General features: G+C 40.8%; 1 protein-coding gene, 1 non-coding gene and 1 pseudogene across 6 annotated transcripts in view; 2 read left to right on the top strand and 1 right to left on the bottom strand.

Moving 5' to 3' along the window:
- Positions 1-22,036, top strand: part of PDE7A (phosphodiesterase 7A) — a 114,330-nt gene that overhangs the window by 15,760 nt on the left and 76,534 nt on the right. Inside the window, exon 1 of one of the 5 annotated variants that reach the window (XM_073794451.1) lies at positions 223-996. The exons of the other annotated variants lie outside the window; for them this stretch is intronic. The gene's annotated coding sequence lies outside the window, so the exon portion shown is untranslated. Of the gene's footprint in view, positions 1-222; positions 997-22,036 lie in introns of those variants that run through there. 5 annotated transcript variants of the gene reach the window in all.
- On the bottom strand, positions 1,103-1,174 carry TRNAE-UUC (transfer RNA glutamic acid (anticodon UUC)). Its single transcript has one exon. It is a non-coding gene; the product is annotated as a tRNA-Glu (tRNA).
- On the top strand, positions 17,937-21,124 carry LOC101337740 (PX domain-containing protein kinase-like protein pseudogene; annotated as a pseudogene).

Genomic DNA, 22,036 nt, shown 5'->3' with positions numbered 1-22,036 from the left:
GAAGTCAGCCCCCTCAACATCCAGATAAGTAAACTGAAACCAAGGAGGTTAAAGGACACACCGGGCAATCCAGAAGTCTCTTCTGTTGAACATCGTGATTTTGGCTGCTCAGTTTTTGCTTGAACATTTTTGGAATGAGAAGATTACCACTTTATAAGGCAGTCCATTTTGGTGTTGAAAGGTGTAATGAATGGGTTGAATAGTGTCCACCAAAAATTCATGTCTACTTGGAACCTCAGAATGTGACCTTATTTGGAATGAGGATCTTTGCAAATGCAATCAAGATGAGGTCATATGGGTTAGGGCAAGCCCTAAGTCCAGTGACTGAAGTCTGTCTAAGCAGAGGAGAGGACACACAGAGCCTCTGACATACACACAAGAAAGAAGGCCATTTGAAGAGGGAGCAGAGATTGGAGCGATGCAGCTACAAGCCAGGAACTCCAAAGATTGCAGGGATACACCAGAAACTACTGAGATGCAAGGAAGGATTCTTCCCTAACACCTTCATTCCGAGGCAGCACAGCCCTGCCGACACCTTGATTTTGGACTTCTGGCCTCCAGAACTGAGAGAGAATAATCTGTTGTTTTAAGCCACCCAGCTGGTGGTACTTTGTTACAGCAGCCCTAGGAAACTAATACAAATGGGTTTGAATATTTTAAATGTGTTTGTTCGCTCTTGCAGTCAGCAGATGTTTACGGAGCACTCTTTACGTGCCAGGCACTTGGCTAGGTATATCAGAGATAAGTGAGACGTGCTTCCTGCCTCCATTCCTAGAGTGTGTCCATCAGGAAGGACAGCCATGTAAGTACGTGACTGCAGTACTGGACTAGGATTGTGTGTGGAGTTCAGTGGTGGCACAGTGGAGCTGGGAGAACCAGGGACGGTTTTACAAGAGACCTTTATGGTGGGTTTGAACGAAAGAGCTGAAATCAACCTCTGTGGGAATTCTGCTTGATTCTGCCACCGCTAGTGCTATCACTCCTACCTAGTTCAAGGTATGTAGCATGCTGTTACTAGAATTCTCTCACCACAGATCAGTCGAAGTAATTTTTATTTTTATTTTCTTATTTTGCCTGCACTGCATGGCTTGCGGGATCTCAGTTCCCTGACCAGGGATTGAACCTGGGCCTCTGCAGTGAAAGTGCCGAATCCTAACCACTAGACCATCAGGGAACTCCCCGAAGTAATTTTTAAAATGCAACCAGATCGGGCTTCCCTGGTGGCGCAGTGGTTGGGAGTCCGCCTGCCGATGCAGGGGACGCAGGTTCGTGCCCCGGTCCGGGAGGATCCCACATGCCGCGGAGCGGCTGGGCCCGTGAGCCATGGCCGCTGAGCCTGCGCGTCCGGAGCCTGTGCTCCGCAACGGGAGAGGCCGCAACAGTGAGAGGCCCGCGTACCGCAAAAAAAGAAAAAAAAAAATGCAACCAGATCATGCTTCTCTACTGAAAACATCAATGGGTTCTTATCACAATGAAAATAAAATCCAAACTCCTTTTCATCATACAGCCCCATAAAATCTGATCCCTCCTAACTTCAGTCGCATCTCTTTATACAGTGGTCTTCTTGCTGTCTGTGAACACTGTCAGGTTTGTTCCCATCTTGGACTTTGCACCTGCTCTGCCCTCAGACCCAGGATCTTCCGTGGCTCCTCTTCCTTCAAGTCTCGGCTCCCTCTTTGCAGAGGAGCCTTCCCTGACCACCCTATTTAAAAGCCCCCCTCCCCCATCTATCTATTACCTTGTTTTATTTACAGCACATACCACTAACTGGATTTGTCTATTTCTGCCTCGCTTCCAGCCTGCATCCCTGCCACCATAGAATGTGTGGTCTGGAAGCAGGGATCTTGTTTATACTGTTCGCTGCTTATACTGTTCACTGCTGTGTCCCTAGTGTACAACACATAGGAAGTGTTAAGTACAGAAGAAAGAAGAAAAACTTACTCTTTTAGTCTCACGCTTATGTCAGATCATATGTCAGCATGACTCTCTTTGGGATGAATCCCAAACTGTATTCTTATAATTTCATTTTATAGTCCCAGCCTATTCCCTCCCCCCGAAAATTGCACCTTCATCTTCATATCCTTTCTGAGCTGCCCTCTGTGGTATTGGAGCTATCTTAATTTCTAAAATTGTGTAATCTTATTTAAGGATGCATTGAGTTTTAGAAAAGTTGCCCAAAGTAACACAGCCGTGAATGGTGTTGCTAGGATTTGAACTTAGATCTCTCCCTGACTAGAGCGCCTTTCTGGTTGTTCTCCTATGAGGGTTTTGGTGAGTGGGAGGTAAAAATCCAGAATTAAAATAGGAGCCTTGTCCATTTGGACTAGAAATAGCAAACACTTATTATTTGTTTCTATAAAAAGAGCTCCGCGATATTTGTTGAAAGGAATTCTAAAAAGTAACTTTAATTTTTTTTCGACTAAAGTTAATTTGCTTGTTATAAAGAAGAAAGTAAACATCATCAGTAGTCTACCACCCAGAGACAGCTGCTGTTAACATTTTAGAACATTTTTATCCAATATTTTTCTGTGCAGAAATAAAATAATGTTATGTCATTTTCCTACATAAATCTTTCTCTGAATTTTGAAATAATTTCCTAATGTAATTATTAGATCAAAGCATATTGCCAAATTTTTTTCCAGAAAGGTGACCCCAATTTACATTTCCGTGAGCAGCACACGAGTGCCTTTTCATACCTTTTCAATATTTTTGGTTTCCACTTCTTGGATTTTTCTTGATATTAAACTTGGAATATATGTTTATTAGTTACCTACTAACTATCCTGGAATTGTCTATATCCATTGCCTATTTTTCTATTGGCAGCTTAGTATATTTTAAATCAGTTTTTAAATTTTACATTGATAATGAAAATGTTGTCATATTTGTGGCAAACTTCCACCTTTTTGACTTATTTTTATTTTTTTAAATTTTATTTATTTATTTTTGGCTGCATTGGGTCTTCATTGCTGTGCACAGGCTTTCTCTAGTTGTGGTGAGCAGGGGCTACTCTTTGTTGCGGCGCGTGGGCTTCTCATTGCGGTGGCTTCTCCTGTTGCGGAGCACGGGCTCTAGGCGCACGGCCTTCAGTAGTTGTGGCATGTAGGCTCAGTAGTTGTGGCTTGCGGGCTCTAGAGCGCAGGCTCAGTAGTTTTGGCTTAGCTGCTCTGCGGTATGTGGGATTCTCCTGGACCAGGGCTCGAACCCATGTCCCCTGCATTGGCAGGCAGATTCCTAACCTCTGTGGACCACCAGGGAAGTCCCTTGACTTATTTTTAATAAAATGATGTTCTACCTGTACTGCTAAGCCTTTATCTAGTAAGTCTTATCTCTTTAATGATGTAGTCATCAGAGGGAATTTTTGTTAATAAAAGTTTTCAGCATTTTAAATTCTTCCACACAAACTTTTTGTCTTCAGCGTACTAATTTGATAAAGATCTTTTTCATTTTAATAAGTTGTATGGATTAATTGTCAATAACAAATTATAGGTAATTATCTCTTTGTATTTTAAATATATTGTAAAAGGAAGGTTACATAAGTACTTTTCCAGAATAGAACCAAGAATGTGAAATTGGAGGAAAAATTTTATACTTGGAAAATATATTGAAAATGAATGACTTGAGAACTTCTGAATGTACTTTCTAAGCATTCTCACCACTAAAGCAATTGGCATGTAACCTATCCCCCTCCTGCAAACATTTTTAATTTTGTGATAGTAACTCAAATTTTGTACTAAGAAAAATGGAACGTAGGACCCATTTTACATGGCTTTTCTAAAATCTCTAAAATTTTAGAGAGAATTTATGTCTTACAAACATTTAAGAGGATTTTTTAATGGCTTATAACATTAACATAAAAGAGGACAATTTGAAGATAAAAGCAAAAACATAGATTACCTGCAGTGTGTAGAACCAACATTTTCATTTTTCTTTCATCACAGTGAAAATACTCCAAAATCATTTTCAGAGAAAAACTTTCCAGAAGTGACTTCAAGAATTTTTTGTGGTTGGCCTCAGTTCATTTCCATTTGAGGTGTAGTTTTAATAACTTTTTCAAGGCTTTCCACATTTATTTCCACATCAGTGGTGTTTTTTAATTTCCTTTTTGTCGTTTTTTTGTTTGGTTGGTTAAGTCTCTTAGAGCAGGATTCAAGAGGGCTGCGCCAGAAAAGCCATTGAGGATGTAAAAATAAAATTTTAGAATGTTTATTTTTAACCTTATTGTTTCAGTTCCTAATTTTATTTATGTTACATGGAGTACATAAAATTATATGTATCTAATTCATAAATAAATGCATTCCAAGTTTGGAGACTACTATCAGAGAATCTGTTGATTGTAATGTATTTCTCACACGCACGTGTGTGCATGCACACACACACACACACACACACACACACACACACACACAGGTCATGCAGGAACATACACAACATTTCAAAGCGTTCTTGGAGTCCGTCCATCATACCTCTAGAATACTCGCGTTCCTGTTTAACCATAACCTGCCTTGCCTCCTGAGTGCACTTAGCCGCAGCTCTTTGTCTACTGATTTATTTAATTTTTAAAATTTTTTCCTTAAAGACAATTTCATGAGGTCCATGGTATTTGGATTATAGAAATTTGCTAGGCAAACAGATTTTTTTTTTTTTTTTGCGGTACGCGGACCTCTCACTGTTGTAGCCTCTCCCATTGCGGAACACAGGCTCCGGACACGCAGGCTCAGCGGTCATGGCTCACGGGCCCAGCCGCCCCACGGCATGTGGGATCCTCCCGGACCGGGGCACGAACCCGTGTCCCCTGCATCGGCAGGTGGACTCTCAACCACTGTGCCACCAGGGAAGCCCTAATTTATTTAATGTTATTAACCAACTCTGATTTCCATCCTTAAGGTTCCAGCCGAGGGTTAACTCTTAGAAGAGCCACCTTGTGTACCTATCTGTCCTGATTTCAGTTTGGTTAAACTATGAGCTCCTTAAGAGTGGTCACTGTTTATTTAGCTCTGTTCAGCCCAGTGCTTCATACAAAGTAGATATTTAGCAAATGAAAAGAGTGCGTCAAACCTTTATAAAGTCCTGTCAGTGACCCATCCTACAGAGTCCAGCTTCCTGCTCTCCCCACACTCCCTCCTATTTCCCCCTTCCCACGATGCCACCTCATACGCTGCTGCGGCAACAGTCATTTCTGTCTTAAAGGGTCTTATGCCATCTCAAGGTGGCCGCTCTTAATTCTTTGACGACTGAAGGATTTCTGGAAGGCCTCAAAGTGGTAGTAGTATTCAGATCCCCTCATATAAAGCTAGTAAATGACATGGTCAGGATCAGGGATAGGCTTTCAACCTTGAGGACTTTATAAAAGGTCTCTATGGCTTCCCTCATGGTGCAGTGGTTAAGAGTCCGCCTGTTAATGCAGGGGACACGGGTTCGAGCCCTGGTCTGGGAAGATCCCACATGCCACGGAGCAGCTAAGCCTTTGTGCCACAACTACTGAACCTGTGCTGTAGAGCCCGCGAGCCACAACTACTGAGCCCCCATGCTACAACTACTGAAGCCCACATGCCTAGATCCCGTGCTCCACAACAAGAGAAGCCATGGAAATGAGAAGCCCGCGCACCACAACAAAGAGTAGCCCCCGCTCGCTGCAATTAGAGAAAGCCAGTGCGTAGCAACAAAGACCCAACACAGCCAATAAATAAATAAATAAAATAAATTACCAAAAAAAAAAGTATCTGGATTTCTCCTGGGGGGCTTTGGTTGTCTTAATGGATTATAGACCCTTGTTGTTGAGTAACCAGGTGATGACTATAGGTAGCCCTTTTCTTCAGTACACTGTGGGATGTAGCCCCAGGTCAACACACCCTCTTTATTTTTTTTTTTAAATAAATTTATTTATTTATTTGTTTTTGGCTGCGTTGGGTCTTCGTTGCTGCGCGTGGGCTTCCTCTAGTTGCGACGAGCGGGGGCTACTCTTCATTCCGGTGCGCGGGCTTCTCATTGCGGTGGCTTCTCTTGTTGCGGAGCACAGGCTCCAGGTGCACGGGCTTCAGTAGTTGTGGCGCACGGGCCCAGTCGCTCCGCGGCATGTGCGATCTTCCCAGACCAGGGCCCGAACCCCTGTACCCTGCATTGGCAGGCGGATTCCCAACCACTGCACCACCAGGGAAGCCCACCTTCTTTATTCTTTAGCATATAAGTGTGTAGCTAGAGAACGCTTAGCCAAAAGAAAATGGTTATAAAATTTTTCTTGTTAGAAACTAGACTGGTTGGTTCAGGTATAACACCAGTGATGCCCAATAGAAATACAGTGTGAGCCATGTATGTCGTTTAAAACTTTCCTGTAGCCACATTTAAAACAGTAAAATGAAACAGGTGAAATTAGTTTTAATGTATGTTATTTAACCAACTCTATCCTAAATATTGTTAATTTAACATGTAATCAATACAAAAAAGATGTTAGTGGTAAATTTTATGTATTTTTGGAGCACACATCTCGGTTCTGACCAGCACCATTTCAAGCACTCCGTAGCCACAGTGGCTGCTGATTCACTGGACAGCGTGGCTCTAGAAATAATGATATTTTATAGTACATCTTGTTAGAGGGTGTCAAGGCCACCTCTTTTTTCTATAATTAGACACATTTGTTGTTACATTTTATGGGGTTCTGTACATTTCCCTTATTCAAACCTTGTTTACTTATTAGGCTTGGAAATACCAAGATACCAGTATAAGTTAGCTGCATTTTTAGAGAGATTGTATATAGTAGTCCCCCCACTTGTCTGCGGGGAATATGTCCCAAGACCCACAGGAGATGCCTGAAACTCTGGATGGTACCAAACCCTGTACATACTCTGTTTTTTCCTGTACACACGTGTGATAAAGTTTAACTTAAAAATTAGGCACAGTGGGCTTCCCTGGTGGCACAGTGGTTGAGAATCTGCCTGCTAACGCAGGGGACACGGGTTCGAGCCCTGGTCTGGGAGGATCCCACATGCCGCAGAGCAACTAGGCCTGTGAGCCACAGCTACTGAGCCTGCGCGTCTGGAGCCTGTGCTCCGCAACAAGAGAGGCTGCGATAGTGAGAGGCCCGCGCACCATGATGAAGAGTGGCCCCCGCTTGCCACAACTAGAGAAAGCCCTCGCACAGAAACGAAGACCCAACACAGCCATAAATAAATAAATTTAAAAAAATATTAGGCACAGTAAGAGATTAACAACAATAATAAAATAGAACAATTACAGAACAATTATGTAGAACAATTATAATAGAACAATTATAATAATACACTGTAGTAAAAGTTAAGTGGATGTATCTCTCTCAAAATCTTAGTGTACAAATCTAATGCCTTTTCCATCTTAACTAAGCACTTAAAATGCACTGTGGCCATAACTTTTGCAGTTTGAGGTGTGACAGCAAAACTAGCACAAATTTCTTTTTCCTTCACAATCTCGCAGATAGAAGAGTTGTTCTTACCACAGGTCTTAGCAACCCCACATACAATTTTTTTTTTCTTAAGTCAAGAACTTTCACCTCTTCACTTAAAGGAAGCACTGTACGGCCTCTCTTTGGCATATGAGTCACCAGCATCACTACTTTTGCACTTGGAAGCTTTATTAAGTGAATAATTATTAAGTAAGATAAGGGTTACTTGAATACAAGCATTGAGATACGGTGTTGTTCTGATAACTGAGATGGCTACTAAGTAACTAATGGGCAGGATACGCTGGACAAAGGGATGGTTCATGTCCCAGGTGGGACAGTTCGAGATTTCATCATGCTGTTCAGAGGGGTGCACATTTTAAAACTTGTGTATTGTTTATTTCTGGAATTTTCCATTTAATATTTTTCGAACTGCGGTTAACCGGGGGTAACTGAAGCCGTGGAGTGCGGAACCTGAACTAAGAGGGGACTGCTGACTACTGTAGTTAGAAAAATGAGAGGACGACAGAGTTTTTAGCAGCTCTGTTTTGCTTTCTTTGGGCTTGGCTGTTTCAGTTTCTTAGTTCTGGGGTGTAGGGACTTCAGTCTTAAAAGCTATGCTTTTCATAGTGGGGCCAGCTCTTGTCCTTCTCCAGAAAGATTTTTTTAGGTTGAGGGAAGTTGCTGGTGAGAAAAGGCATAAAGCTTCTTGTTGGTTCAGGTTCTGTATATCCCCTTGCACGCATGGAGACTAGACTTTGTTTCTTCTAAGAAATACAAATGTGAAAGATGAAGCAAAAGGGGTTTTTTTGTTGTTTTTGTGTGTGTTTTGTTTGTTTTTTACAAAGTAGAAATAGTTTAGTTATGTGAAGCCAGTCTTGTTTGGGTAAGGCTGTTAGCTAGTACCCTAGAGGAACATGGGTAAATAATTCTGCATTGTTAAAAAAAGAACACAATGGCAGGATTGCAGACCAGGTACCTTGGATGTGAACATTGGCCAGAGGATCCATGCTTTATACCACTATGAAAGTGGATAGGATAAAAATCCTTTAAATCTGGGGCTTCCCTGGCAGTCCAGTGGTTACTACTCCACGCTTTCAGTGCACGGGGCACGGGTTGGATCCCTGATCAGGGAACTAAGATCCCACATTTGTCACGGCTGAAAAATTAAAAATAAATAAAAAATAGGGAAAATTTATTTTTTAAAAAATCCTTTAAATCTGTTTTGAAACCATTTTTAAGACAGTCTTAAAACAGAATGGAAAATGTCTCAAAGCAGATTTAATTCAACAATTTCAACTTTTTAAATTATCAGACTAACTTAATATTATTGAAAGTTTGAAAGGAATAATCACCCATAATCCTGCCATTATAGCATTATTATTTTTATGCAGTTGCCATGTTTTTATATGTATTTTAAGGTAGTTGTGATGAACGGGTACATTTAATTTTGTAGCTTTTTAGAATATGTTACTTTTTAAAATGTGGATTTGTAATGTTACTCAGTAATAAGATACCTTTTTATTTAGTTGTCATACAGTAGCCTGAAAATAGATACAGGCTGGTGAAGTGATTCCATTCCTTGAAGTAATACAGGGATTTCATTTGTCATGGTTGTCTGTGAGTTGCTGCCAGTCTGTGGGGATGGGGAAGAGAGGAATGTCAGGGCAGTTTACATCGAGGAGGTGGGCAGGAAGCTGTGGTATCTCTTCTACTCTTGTCGCATTGGTGAGAACTACGTGGCTCCACTTAGCCGCACAGGAGGCTGGAAGGGAGAAATAACACAGTAGGAACGTGCTGTGCACAGCTTTCTCCACATTGTGGGCTTCCCTAGGGTGGTTTTTATAGAACTGGGATTACTGGTCCAAAGAGTACGAACATTTGAATAGAATATTTATTTCTACATTACTTTTGTAAAGCAGCCATTTCATTACTCTGGAGACTGACCAAAGGCCAATTGCATAAAGCTTTGAAAAGTGTAATGCTGTCGAACTTGGAGTAAGAAAAATGGGAATCTCTGGCATTCTTGGCTGGGGCTACGCACATTCCACCCTACTCTCTCCCAGCTCGGTTGGCATGAGGTTCTGCCAGCAAGAAGCAGGCTGTGAAGACCTCACCTTGAAGAGGGCTCAGCTCTTTGGAGTGGCGGGTGTTGTTGCTCAGTGGCATTTTCTGTGGATGTGGATTTCAGAGGTGCATGGGAGGGCCAGTGGCTCCGCTTATATAGCAGACTGCAGTACTGTTTGGGGCACACGTATTCCTGGATGAGGCTGAGCATAAGCACAGAGAAGATCTGAGCAGGCCCACGGTATTCATATACTTTAGACTGACCCTGGAGTTCTGTGCATGCACCTGGGAGATGTGAAAGGGCCTGAGGAAAGATAAACCTGGGGCAAACTGGAAAACAGACTGAATTTCCCAGGAGCTCCCCTACCCACGCACATACCCATCAGCAGAGGTGGGAGCCTCACTGGCTAAAGGTGTTTGAGCATAACCTCTGTCCAGTCACAAGTTGACCGTGAAATTATGCAAAGCTGCAACCCCTCAGGAAGTCAGGCTTAAAAATAAAGATACATTTAAACCAAGACTGAGCAGAGACATCAGTGGTGGCATATCACAGGGAGACAGAGTTCACATATTTAGCCCAGACGTGATACCAGACAGAAACTAAAGTAAGACAGCAACAATACCTATTAGGGGGAAAAGAATCAGAATTCAGAGTTGCTGTATTATATACAATCCATAGGTTTAACAACAAAATTACAAGCCACGGAAGGAAACAGGAAAAAAGTGTGACTAGTGCACAGGAAAAAGGAGTGGTCAAAAAAAGTGTCTCTGGGCTTCCCTGGTGGCGCAGTGGTTGAGAGTCCACCTGCCGATGCAGGGGACACGGGTTTGTGCCCCGGTCCGGGAAGATCCCACATGCCGCGGAGCGGCTAGGCCCGTGAGCCATGGCCGCTGAGCCTGCGCGTCTGGAGCCTGTGCTCCGCAACGGGAGAGGCCACAGCAGTGAGAGGCCTGCGTACGACCAAAAAAAAAAAAAAAAAAAAAAGTTAAAATGGAAATTCTAGACTTGAAGACTACAATACTTGAAATGAAAAATTCACTAGAGGGTCTCAACAGCAGTTTTGAGATGCTAATAAAAAGAATCAATGAATTTAAAGACAGACCAGTAGATATGATTCAATCTGAAAAACAGAAAAATGATTGGAGGAAAATGAACAGAGCCTCAGGGTCAAGCATACAACATAGGCGTAATGGGAGTCTCAGAAGGAGAGAGAAAGGTGCGGGAAATAGCCTTGTGGGAAGCTTTCCAAATTTGATGAAAACCTTTAAACTTCACATCCAGAAGCTCAGTGAATCTTAGTAGGATAAATATGAGACCTGTGCCTAGACACAACATAGACAATCTTGTTGAAAGACAAGAGAAAACCTTGAGATCAGCAAGAGGAAAAGCACTCATTGCATACAGAGGATCATCAGTGGCTGCCTTCTCGTCAGAAACACTCGGGGCAGTGGGACAGCACACCTGAAGCGCTGAAAGAGAAAAAGCTGTCTGTGAATAATTCTATATTTAGCAAAGCTATCATTCAGAAACGAGGGTGAAATACATTCCTGTGCAGAGACTGAGAGAATTTGTGGCAAGCAGACCTGCCTTACAAGAAATATGAGAAGTTCTTAAGGTTGTCAGGAAATGACACCAGATGGTAACTCAGCTCCACAGGATGAAATGAAGACACTGGAAATCTAAATATGTAGGTTAATATGAAAACTTGAAATACATTTTTTCCCATTTCTTAACTTTTTAAAAAGGCATTGAATTGTATCTAAAAACAAATTAAGTACCTGTAACATTTCATCCCACCCCCCCACCTCCACCATGTTATAATTCATTCATCCCAGTTGTACACAAATTGTTCCCAGCTGTTTGCCTTTTGGTCTGTACGATCTCAAAAGTTTTGGTTTCAGGACCCCTTTCCACTCTAAAAACTTGTTGAAGACTCCAAAGAGCTTTTGTTTATAGGGGTTTCGTCTATTGATATGTTTTTGTATTAGAAAATAAAATAGAAGAATTCAAATACTGTTCATTTAAAAATAACTGTAATACCAATTGCATGTTAACATAATGTTTTTTAATGGAAAAAAATCTATATTTTCCAAAGCAAAGAAAGTTAATGAGGAGAGTGGCATTGATTTACACTTTGCAAATCTCATTAGTTTGGGCTTAATAGCAGACAGTCTGCTTGGAACTTGTTGCTTTGGCTGAAGTACATGAAGAAAAGCTGGCCCCGCTCGTTGGAAAAGAGAGGGGTACTGTCGTAGCCTGTCCTTGTAATTGCGGATAGTTTTCTTTGATATGAACCAGAACTCAAGAAATGGTAGTTTCTGAGAAGTTAGTTGCAATGTGGGATCTAAAACATTATCAGTGAATTTTTTGATTCATTGTTACATTAAACTTCGTTCCATTAAAACTCATTCCTGTTTAAAGGATAATGGAATAAAAAGTTTGCTCTCTGAAGTAATACATTTGGAAAAAAACTATTAGGGTAATCAAGTATTGCATAAGAATGTCTTTTGAAAGGCTTTTCATTAACTAGCATTTGAGATTTCTAAGTTAGGACTTAGTTTAAACTCCTGGGAGCTGGAATCACAGATTTTCTCTATCATTACTAGGGACTTGATTTAAAGCTTAGTTACAGCATCATCATCACCACCATCATTATTGTAAAAGTAATACCTCCTTGTGGTAAAATTAAAAAATTCAGAAGGGTATAGAATGCAGTTAAGGAAACCTTTCCTTCCCAGTTCCCCAGAGGTAAGTAGTGTTTATAGTTTCTTGAAGGTTTTTTTGCAAATTTGGTCACATAAACACCTTGATATGTATTACAAGTATACATAGGAAAATCTTTTTTAAACACATGGGATCATAATAAACGTTGTTCCGTAAATACACAAATCTTGAGCATCTTTGTATCAGTATAGTAGGTATGTCATTCTCTTAGAGACTGCCTAGTATGTATGTTACTAGATTGGTTATTGGAAGAAAAAAATTTAGTAATAAAGTACCACTTTTAAAATTTGTTCCCACTTAAGTATTGTTCCTGATGCATTATTAATATTTTTATTGGTCAGATACAATAAAATCAGCTGCAAAATGAAATTGCTTATCTTGCAAAAAGTATGCAGGTTTTCATAAAATTCATGGGTGTGACATTAAAAAATTCAACGCTATTGACAGACTGCCAGCTGAAGATCTAAGATGATAACATACTGGATGTCTTTATTTTTATTTTTTTAACATCTTTATTGGAGTATGATTGCTTTACAATGGTGTGTTGGTTTCTGCTTTATAACAAAGTGAATCAGCTATACATATACATGTATCCCCATATCTCCTCCCTCTTGCATCTCGCTCCTACCCTCCCTATCCCACTCCTCTAGGTGGACACAGAGCACTGAGCTGATCTCCCTGTGCTGTGTGGCTGCTTCCCACTAGCTATCTGTTTTACATTTGGTAGGGTATATAAGTCCATGCCACTCTCTCACTTTGTCCCAGCTTACCCTTCCCCCTCCCCCTCCACGTGTCCTCAAGTCCATTCTCTACGTCTGCGTCTTTATTCCTGTCCTGCCCCTAGGTTCTTCAGAACCTTATTTTCTTTTTTTTTTTTAGATTCCATATATATGTGTTAGCATATGGTATTTGTTTTTCTCTTTCTGACTTACTTCACTCTGTATGACAGACTCTAGGTCCATCCACCTTACTACAAATAACTCAATTTCGTTTCTTTTTATGGCTGAGTAATATTCCATTGTATATATGTGCCACATCTTTATCCCTTCATCTGTCGATGGACACTTAGGTTGCTTCCATGTCCTGGCTATTGTAAATAGAGCTGCAATGAACATTGTGGTACATGACTCTTTTTGAATTACTGTTTTCTCAGGGTATGTGCCCAGTAGTGGGATTACTGGGTCATAATAACATGCTAGCTGTTTTTTAAGGGAGCCTGATTCGATTGCAGTGACTTTTGATGCAAATGATTAGAGAGAGACCCTTAGGAAAAATGGATGAAGCCATTCAGTACTTTTGAAAAGATGATCATTGTGATTGAGAAAAAAACATGAAGGTTGTATTATATTATGTTATCATACAATTTTGTTGAAAAGCTTACACTAAAAGGTAAAGTCAACACGATTCTGTTTTTTATTCTTAGAATTTGTGCATAGTTAAAATTATAACTTACATCTTGTTAACTATAACTTAAACTTGTTTTTATATTTGTTATTTTTCAAGTCAAAATCTTGAAAATCAGTTATTATTTTCAATTTTATAATTACATTTTGGTGCTTAGCTTGAGAGAGTTCACTAAGTGGCCTTTCCCCAGTATCAGTCATCTCCAGAAGACTAGGAACTCATGAATTGCAGTGCATGGATGTACTTTAACTTAGGTCCCTGTCAATTAAGATATTTAGGCTAGCGAATTCCCTGGCAGTCCAGTGGTTAGGACTCAGTGCTTTCACTGCAGGGGCCTGGGTTCAGTCCCTGGTGGGGGAACTAAGATCCCGCAGGCCACGTTGGTGCACCCAAAAAAAAAAAAGATATTTAGGCTAACAGTATTTTTTTGTGCCTCTTATAAACAGTGCTGCAGTGAATGTCCTGTGCACATATCTTTACATTCCAACGTATGTCCATGGTATACATTTCTGTGAGGGGAATAACTTGGGTCGAAAGCTACATGCATTTACAATTTTGCTAGCTCCAAAAGGGTTGCATCAATTGACATTCTCACTGCAAAACTGTGTATACTTCACAGTGTATTCCTTGTTGCCCAGATCTTTTCTTAAGTTAGCATAGTGAGAGTTTGTACAATGAGTTCAAATAGTGAAAGATGAGGTGTTACTGAACTCTTTTTAGTTCCTGAGATTTGGATGGCCAGAGTCGGGACAGCCTGGACAGTGAAGGGTCCATCTGAAAACTGATCATCCTCTGGTCCCTGAGTTAGATGGTTAGAGAGTTTGAATAATGCAGAATTCCAGCTGTTTCTTTCTTCTGTCATCTCCACACCCTCACTGGCAGTGAGGTATCATCAATGTTTTTGTCCTTGATAGCGTGATGGGTTAAAATAAAAAGGTGTCTCATTAGGTCTGTTTCGCTTCTCTTTAGTTATAAGTGATACTATGCATATTTTTATTTGAATGGCATTTATATTTTAAAATAATATGTAAAATATCTTCTTGTATCATAAGAGTGATTTTCCACCATTAGGGAAATAAATTCGTTTTATAATATTACTAACATTTTATCGAATTTCTTTTTACTTTTTATGGTAATTTTTTGTGTGTGGTAGTTTTATTTAGTGAAATGTATAATTTTTCCCCTTTTAAGGCTTCTGGTTCTATGTCATAGAGTATTATCTGCTGTGCCTCAAGATAATAGGTCTTTCATGTATTCTCCTACAGTCTTTTACATTATTCTTTCGATAATTCTATTAACACAGTTTTTTGTTTTTTGTTTTTTTGCGGTACGCGGGCCTCTCACTGTTGTGGCCTCTCCCATTGCGGAGCACAGGCTCCGGACGCGCAGGCTCAGCGGCCATGGCTCACGGACCTAGCCGCTCCGTGGCATGTGGGATCTTCCCGGACCGGGACACGAACCCGCATCCCCTGCATCGGCAGGCGGACTCTCAACCACTGCACCACCAGGGAAGCCCCCACAGTTTGTTTTTCATGTTTTGATCTTTGCTCCATCTGTGGAATTTATTGTGGTGTAAGGAGTAAGGCAGAAATCCAGCTTTTTTCCTCTCCTTACTATCCAGTTTCCCCTAAATTGTTTATCAACTTACACACCTTTTCCCCCATGTATTTGAAATGCCGCCTTTATCGTGTGTGAAGTTGTTGTGTCTGTTTGGTCTATCGCTGGGCTCTATTGTGTTTCAGTGAGCGTATTCATGTGCCAGGATTAAACTGTTTTAATTACAGCTTAATAATATTTTAAAATATGTAATAGGACTATTCTCCCCTCTTTTCTCTCTTACCTGATTATGCATGCATGGTTATTATCCTAGAAGAATTTATCATTAGTCAAAAACTCCCCTCTCACTACCCGTAAAATATCCTGTGGGTGTTTTTACTGGGATTGTTGGAATTTGTTGTTTGGGCAAACTGGCATTATTAGAATTAATGCAGATAAAGTGGTTAGAGCAGCGCCTGGCAGAGAGTAAACAGTCAGAAGAGACCAGCTGCTGCGCTGGATGTACTTTCCGCGCTTTCAGTGTATTCACTCCCTCCCTCTTGCTCTGCGCTTCAGGGGGCTGACCTTTATGGATGGCCTCATCAGGGCTGTCTTGCCACTGGCTTCTTGTTGGACTTGGCAGGACTGGTAGGAGATGGGAGGGTGGGAGGGAAGAGAGGTTAGGGTGTATTTCCCAGCCTGTCACCCTCTTAGCACCGTTTGTCTCCCGAAGGCTCACCTTCTGCCTGATGTTTCCTTGCCCATAGTCAGAGTCCTCCCTAGGGTCTGGAAGTAACGGTGGTAACAGCTTCCTGCTGCTGTTGCTACCCTCTGGGAGCTTCACCCTGCCCAGTCCTTAGTAAATAGTTCTTTCATGAATTTCTCCTCAGTTACTCCTTGAAGTGTGTCATCAGTTTTCCTGCCAGGAGCCTGACTGATACAGCTGCTCTCATCCTAATACTGAATCTTTCTATTCTAGTCTTTTTTGAGATCCCTCAATAGAGATGAAAACCAGAGTCCATTATCATTTTTGTTGTTTATACTCAGGTTTACTTCTCTTTGGTTGCAATTGTAAATGGAATCTTTTCTCTCATTATGGTTTCTGTTTGTAAATAGACAAACTATTGATTTTTGTATGTTAATTTTGTCGTCAGCTGCATAGTGAGTTTTCTAGTAGCTTTTCAGTACCTTTTCTTGTTTATTTCATAATCACTTGCAAATAATGATATTTGCCCTTTTATCTTTACTTCGTTGGGAGTATTTATTTGGGAATGGTTGTTTATTTTATTCAAATGCATTTTGGGGCATTTGAGATGCTTAAAGTTTTTCACCTTTGATCTACTAATTTGGTAAATTATCCTAAATTATCTAAAATTAACTTACTGTTATATTCTTAGAATGGTTCTTACTTGGTTAAGGTATATTATTCTTTTAATGGTTCTACTTGCTAGTATTTTGTTATAGGACTTTTGTAGCAATATCCCTTACAGAAAATTATCTATAGCTTTCTCTCCCCATCCAGTATCATGTTGCAGTAATAGTACTCTATTGGTATCATTCTTGTATTTTTTGAGGCAAGTCAAAAACAGTAAGGCAGCAAAGAAAAGAAAATTTTTTTTTAATACAAAGATTTTTAAAGCAGTGAGGAAGTTAACTGGTTACCAGGGAAACTAGCATCATACATTGCTAGTTATAAGGATGTCTTTTGTATCAGAGTGGAACAGAATACAATTGTTACAAGACTTATGATGTGTCTGTAATGAAGTGGTGGCACATAATACCATCTTTCACTTAATAGTTCTTTCATCTACTTTGTCTCATACTGTGAAGAGAAATGGGTAGGTATTAGCCCCATTTAACAAATGTGAAGGTTTAGCTTCAGAGAGGTTGCTTCTTGCCAGAGGCATAAGGCTAATAAGGTTGACCTCTAGACCTAGAAACCAAATCTTTTGACTCATGGCCAATGCTCCTTTACTTCATTATCTTTAAGAATAGAGTTAATGCAGTTTCACGGGTCATATCACGTACGTATTTCAAAATGGGAGAGATTTTGGCTTAGATTTTATTTTCAAAATGATTATGTGAATTCAGCACTCTTCTTATAATGCATATTATAATTCATTTTCTGTCTGCAACATCTTCTTGGGGGTAGTGTCAGAGAACAAGGTTATAACTTTGTACTATAGGTAGTAGCACAGAATCATCCGATTTAAAAACTGGAACTATCTTCCTACCTGCAGAGAATTATATAGGCTCTACCTGGATACAAATGAAATAAAAATAGTGTCTTCTTGTGTTCATGAACAAAAAACACTAAATTTCTTCCTTTTAAAAGCATAAATTGTGTTTTTCTTTATTACTAAGGTAATACATGTTCATGATGGAAAATTTAGGGAAAAAAATAGTCATGCAAAAAATATAAGAATCATCTGTAATTCTACCACCCAGAGATGACAGTGTGAACATATTGGTGTCGAGCTCAACAATCCTAGTATCTGTCTATCTAAATATATTCTCTCTTTCTGTCTCTTACTGTGCATAATGTTTTATAATCTTTTTAAATTTACATTATCAGTAATTTTTCATATGGAGTATTTTATAGCAGTATTTCAGATACTTGAGGTTTTTTTTTTTCTAAATAAAACCTTATTAGAAACCCAAATATATGCAGTATTCCATTGGTAAATGCTAATTTATAGCTTCATTATGGGAGTAAAAAGGTTGGTTTAATGAACAGAAAATTTGAAATTGGGTTGTATCCAGTGGCGTGCTGGGAAGTGTTTATAACGACTGGATCTCTGAGTTGTGGTGTTTGCCAGTTTCTGTAGTGTCCTTACTCTTAGCATGGTTGATATGAAGCTCTCGATGTAAAATCAATGAACGAGATGTTGGGACAAGTGCAGAACTGGCTGTCTTGAGCCAGTGTGCGCCGACTCCAGCTCACCACTCGTTATACAGATAGAGTGTTGTTAGTTGCAGGTAGCAAAAAAACGAATTCCAGTTTCTGCAAACAAAAGACTTACCAAGAAGACTCAAGAGTGGCTCCAGGGCGGCGGCGGATCCCGGTGGGCGACGGGAGTCGGCACCTCTGGTTCCTGCCCCTGGTCCTGAGGTGGTGGTGGACGGGCGTTCCGGGATGGCCTTCATGGAGAAGCCGCCAGCCGGCAAGGTCCTGCTGGACGACACGGTGCCGCTGACAGCAGCCATCGAGGCGAGCCAGAGCCTGCAGTCCCACACGGAATATATCATTCGGGTACAAAGAGGAGTTTCTGTAGAAAATAGCTGGCAGATGGTTAGGAGATACAGCGACTTTGATTTGTGGAACAGCAGCTTGCAGATTGCAGGCCTAAGTCTACCTCTTCCTCCCCCAAAATTGATTGGTAACATGGATCATGAGTTCATAGCTGAGAGGCAGAAAGGTCTTCAGCGCTCTCTCAACGCTATCACCACAAATCATATCTTGTTTAATTGTGAGCTGGTTAAGAAGTTTTTAGATCCAAACAACTATTCTGCAAGCTATACTGAGATTGCCTTACAACAGGTTTCCGTGTTCTTCCGATCAGAACCAAAGTGGGAGGTGGTGGAACCATTGAAAGACATAGGTTGGAGGATAAGGAAGAAACATTTCTTGGTGAAGATTAAAAATCAGCCAAAGGAACGGCTAGTGTTAAGCTGGGCTGGCCTTGGTCCTGACAAGTATCTGTCAGATAAAGATTTTCAGTGTCTAATCAAACTTCTGCCGTCTTGTTTGCACCCTTACATCTATCGTGTTACCTTTGCCACAGCTAACGAATCCTCAGCATTGCTAATTAGAATGTTTAATGAAAAAGGAACTTTGAAGGACCTGATCTACAAGGCAAAACCAAAAGAGCCATTCCTAAGGAAGTACTGCAGCCCTAAGAAGATTCAAGGCCTTGAACTTCAGCAAATAAAAACATATGGGTGGCAAATATTAGAGGTACTAAAGTTTCTCCACGACAAGGGATTCCCTTATGGGCATCTTCATGCTTCCAACGTGATGCTGGAAGGGGACGCTTGCCAGCTGCTGGACCTTGAGAATTCCTTGTTGGGCCTTCCTTCCTTCTACTGATCTTATTTCTCACAATTCAGGAAAATCAACACATTGGAGGGTGTGGACGTTCACTGCTTTGGCCACTTACTGTATGAAATGACTTACGGACGACCGCCAGACTCAGTGCCTGTACACTCCTTCCCTCCTGCACCGTCTGTGGCTGTGGTGGCCATGTTGGAGTCTATGCTGTCTTGTGAAGCCTGTAAAAATGGCATGCCCACCGTCTCCCTGCTCTTACAGATGCCATTATTCAGTGATGTTCTGCTAACTACTTCCAAAAAGCCACAGTTTAAGATCCCCACAAAGTTAAAAGAGGCATTGAGAATTGCCAAAGAATGTATAGAAAAGAGGCTAATTGAAGAACAGAAACAGATCCACCAGCATCGAAGACTGACGAGAGCTCAGTCTCACCATGGATCCGAAGAAGAAAGAAAAAAGAGGAAGATCTTAGCTTGGAAGAAGTCAAAACGATCTGCTGTTGAAAATAGTGAAGAGCATTCAGCAAAATACAGCAACTCCAGTAATTCAGCAGGATCTGGGGCCAGCTCACCTCTCACATCCCCGTCATCGCCGACTCCACCCTCCACACCAGGGATGTCCGCGTTACCCCCACCTCCTCCACCTGCGCCTCCGCCACCAGCAGCTCCCTTGCCTCCTGTGAGCACAGAGGCACCCACACAGCTTCCGCCCCAGGCTGTGAATGGCGTGAGCCGAGGGGCCTTACTCAGCTCCAACCAGAATTTCCAAAAAGGAACTTGGAGGAAAGCCGAAACCTGTGATCATAACGCTCCCAAGATCGGCTAAAGCTTTGTGTTTACACTTGGAGGGAAAAGTTGTTTTGTTTTTCCTTCCACCTCCAACCCCTAAAGTACCCTCTATCTGGATGAATAATTGCTGAGCCAGTACAGTCACATACGACTTCGCAGATGCTCATGTAAGAGGCTTTTCAAGAGGGAAATAGTCTTCAGGTAGAATAAAGTCAGGCTGGCATTGCTGCCTTAAGAAATAGTTTGCTCCTTTGTTACGCTTGTGAAGGAGTCTTGCTCTTCCTCTAATGGTCATCTTTTGGTGGCAGCAGCATATTGGAATCAGTTATTTCCACCAACAGAAGGAAGTGGACAAAAAAACAAAAACAATGACAATATACAGTCACAGCGGTGAATGGCCTTCATGTTGCAGTCCCTCCTATACCATCAGACAGCTCCTAGAAACGTTCCTCTCATGGTTCATTTCTCTATTCTAAAGCATTTTCTGGTTATTTCTTAGATAACTCCCATTTTTGCTACCTTAATTTCATCCTAGACATTATTAACACTGTAGCCCAAAGCATAGTTATGTCGCTGAGAGTCAGAGAAGCAACTAAGTTCTTCATTTTCCCTTCAAGTAGAATGGGAAAAGTTCGTAACAGTCTCTTAAGTTCAAACAGGAACTCCATTGTGGTTATAGAACTCAGGGCTGCTAAAGGAACTACTCTAGATTCTTAGTTCCTTTTAGTATGTATCGAATGGACAAAAAAATGTTGACATCAGAAAAAGCTCTTGCCAATTAGAGGATCTTCTTAATCCTCAGCAATTAAGTCAAGTTTGGCATTTGTGGGGGTGGGTTATTATGCAATACAAGTACATCTGGCAAAATCAGTTCTGATTTTCCAAAGATTTATCCAAATATATCATCTTTTTAATGTTACTCATTTATTAGAAAGATCCTTTATCCTATGATTTGCTTAAACCCTTAAATAAATTACACTTTAAAGGATTATAAATAATCCATCTAAAAATTCAAGTTACACACATCAGTGTTGATTACTATGCAGAGAGAATGTCATTGTGTATAGTTTCATGTAATCTGTGATAAATGTTCAGCTGTATTTTTATTAAAATAAACCATGTCTAGAAAATGAAAAAAAAAAAAAGAGTGGCTCCAGATTTGGTTAATTCAGCAGCTCAGTATGACCATTACTGACCCAGGTCCTTTCTGTCTTTCTGTTCTGCTAGCTTCAGTATGTTGGAGTTGTGCTCATGCCATGGCTGCACAGTGGCTTTAGTAGTTCCATGTATTCAGACATAACAGCTTCCAGAGGAAGAAATGGGCTATCTTCCCTTTTGTCTCATTTTAAGTTTAAAGAAACCCATCCCATGAGGCACCCCGCCGCAGACTTTGCGTCACACCTGTTTTACGTGGCCATGTCTAACTCAGTCTCTGGCAAGAGAGATGGACCCATTATGACTGGTTTGGACCAGTCAGGGCCCACTCTTCAGGGCTGAGGCTGCCCGCACTTCCCTGAAGCACATGGCTGCCCAGACACCTGAACAAAATGTTGCTTTAGGAAGGAGGGAAGGAGGGGTGGATATTGAACATACAACCAACAGTGTTGTCTGCACAGGATTGTGGATGGCCCTTCCAATCATATTATCAGCTTCGGTATTTATTTTTCTATTTTATTTTGACTGTGTGATAAAATTTTTCATTCATCGAGAAAAATTGCAAATATTAACAGTATTCTTCTCAACTCATTCTGTGAGGCCAGCATTACCCTGATACCAAAACCCAACAAAGACATCTCAGGAAAAGGAGACCACAGACCAATATATCGTATGAATGTGGACACAGAAATCCTAAACAAAATACAAACTGAATCCAGCAACATATATAAAGAATTATACAGCCTGACCAAGTGGGATTATCTCAGGAATGCAGGGTGGTTTGATGTTCAAAATTCAATTAACGTAATAACCGTATCAATAATAATACACCCAGAGAACTAGGAATAGAAGTGAACTTCCTCAACCTGATAAAGGGTATTTATGAAAACCCATAGCTAACA

The sequence above is a fragment of the Tursiops truncatus genome, chromosome 17 (assembly GCF_011762595.2).
Source record: "Tursiops truncatus isolate mTurTru1 chromosome 17, mTurTru1.mat.Y, whole genome shotgun sequence".
Taxonomy (NCBI): Eukaryota; Metazoa; Chordata; class Mammalia; order Artiodactyla; family Delphinidae; genus Tursiops; species Tursiops truncatus.
This window is presented reverse-complemented; position numbering and strand designations above follow the sequence as displayed.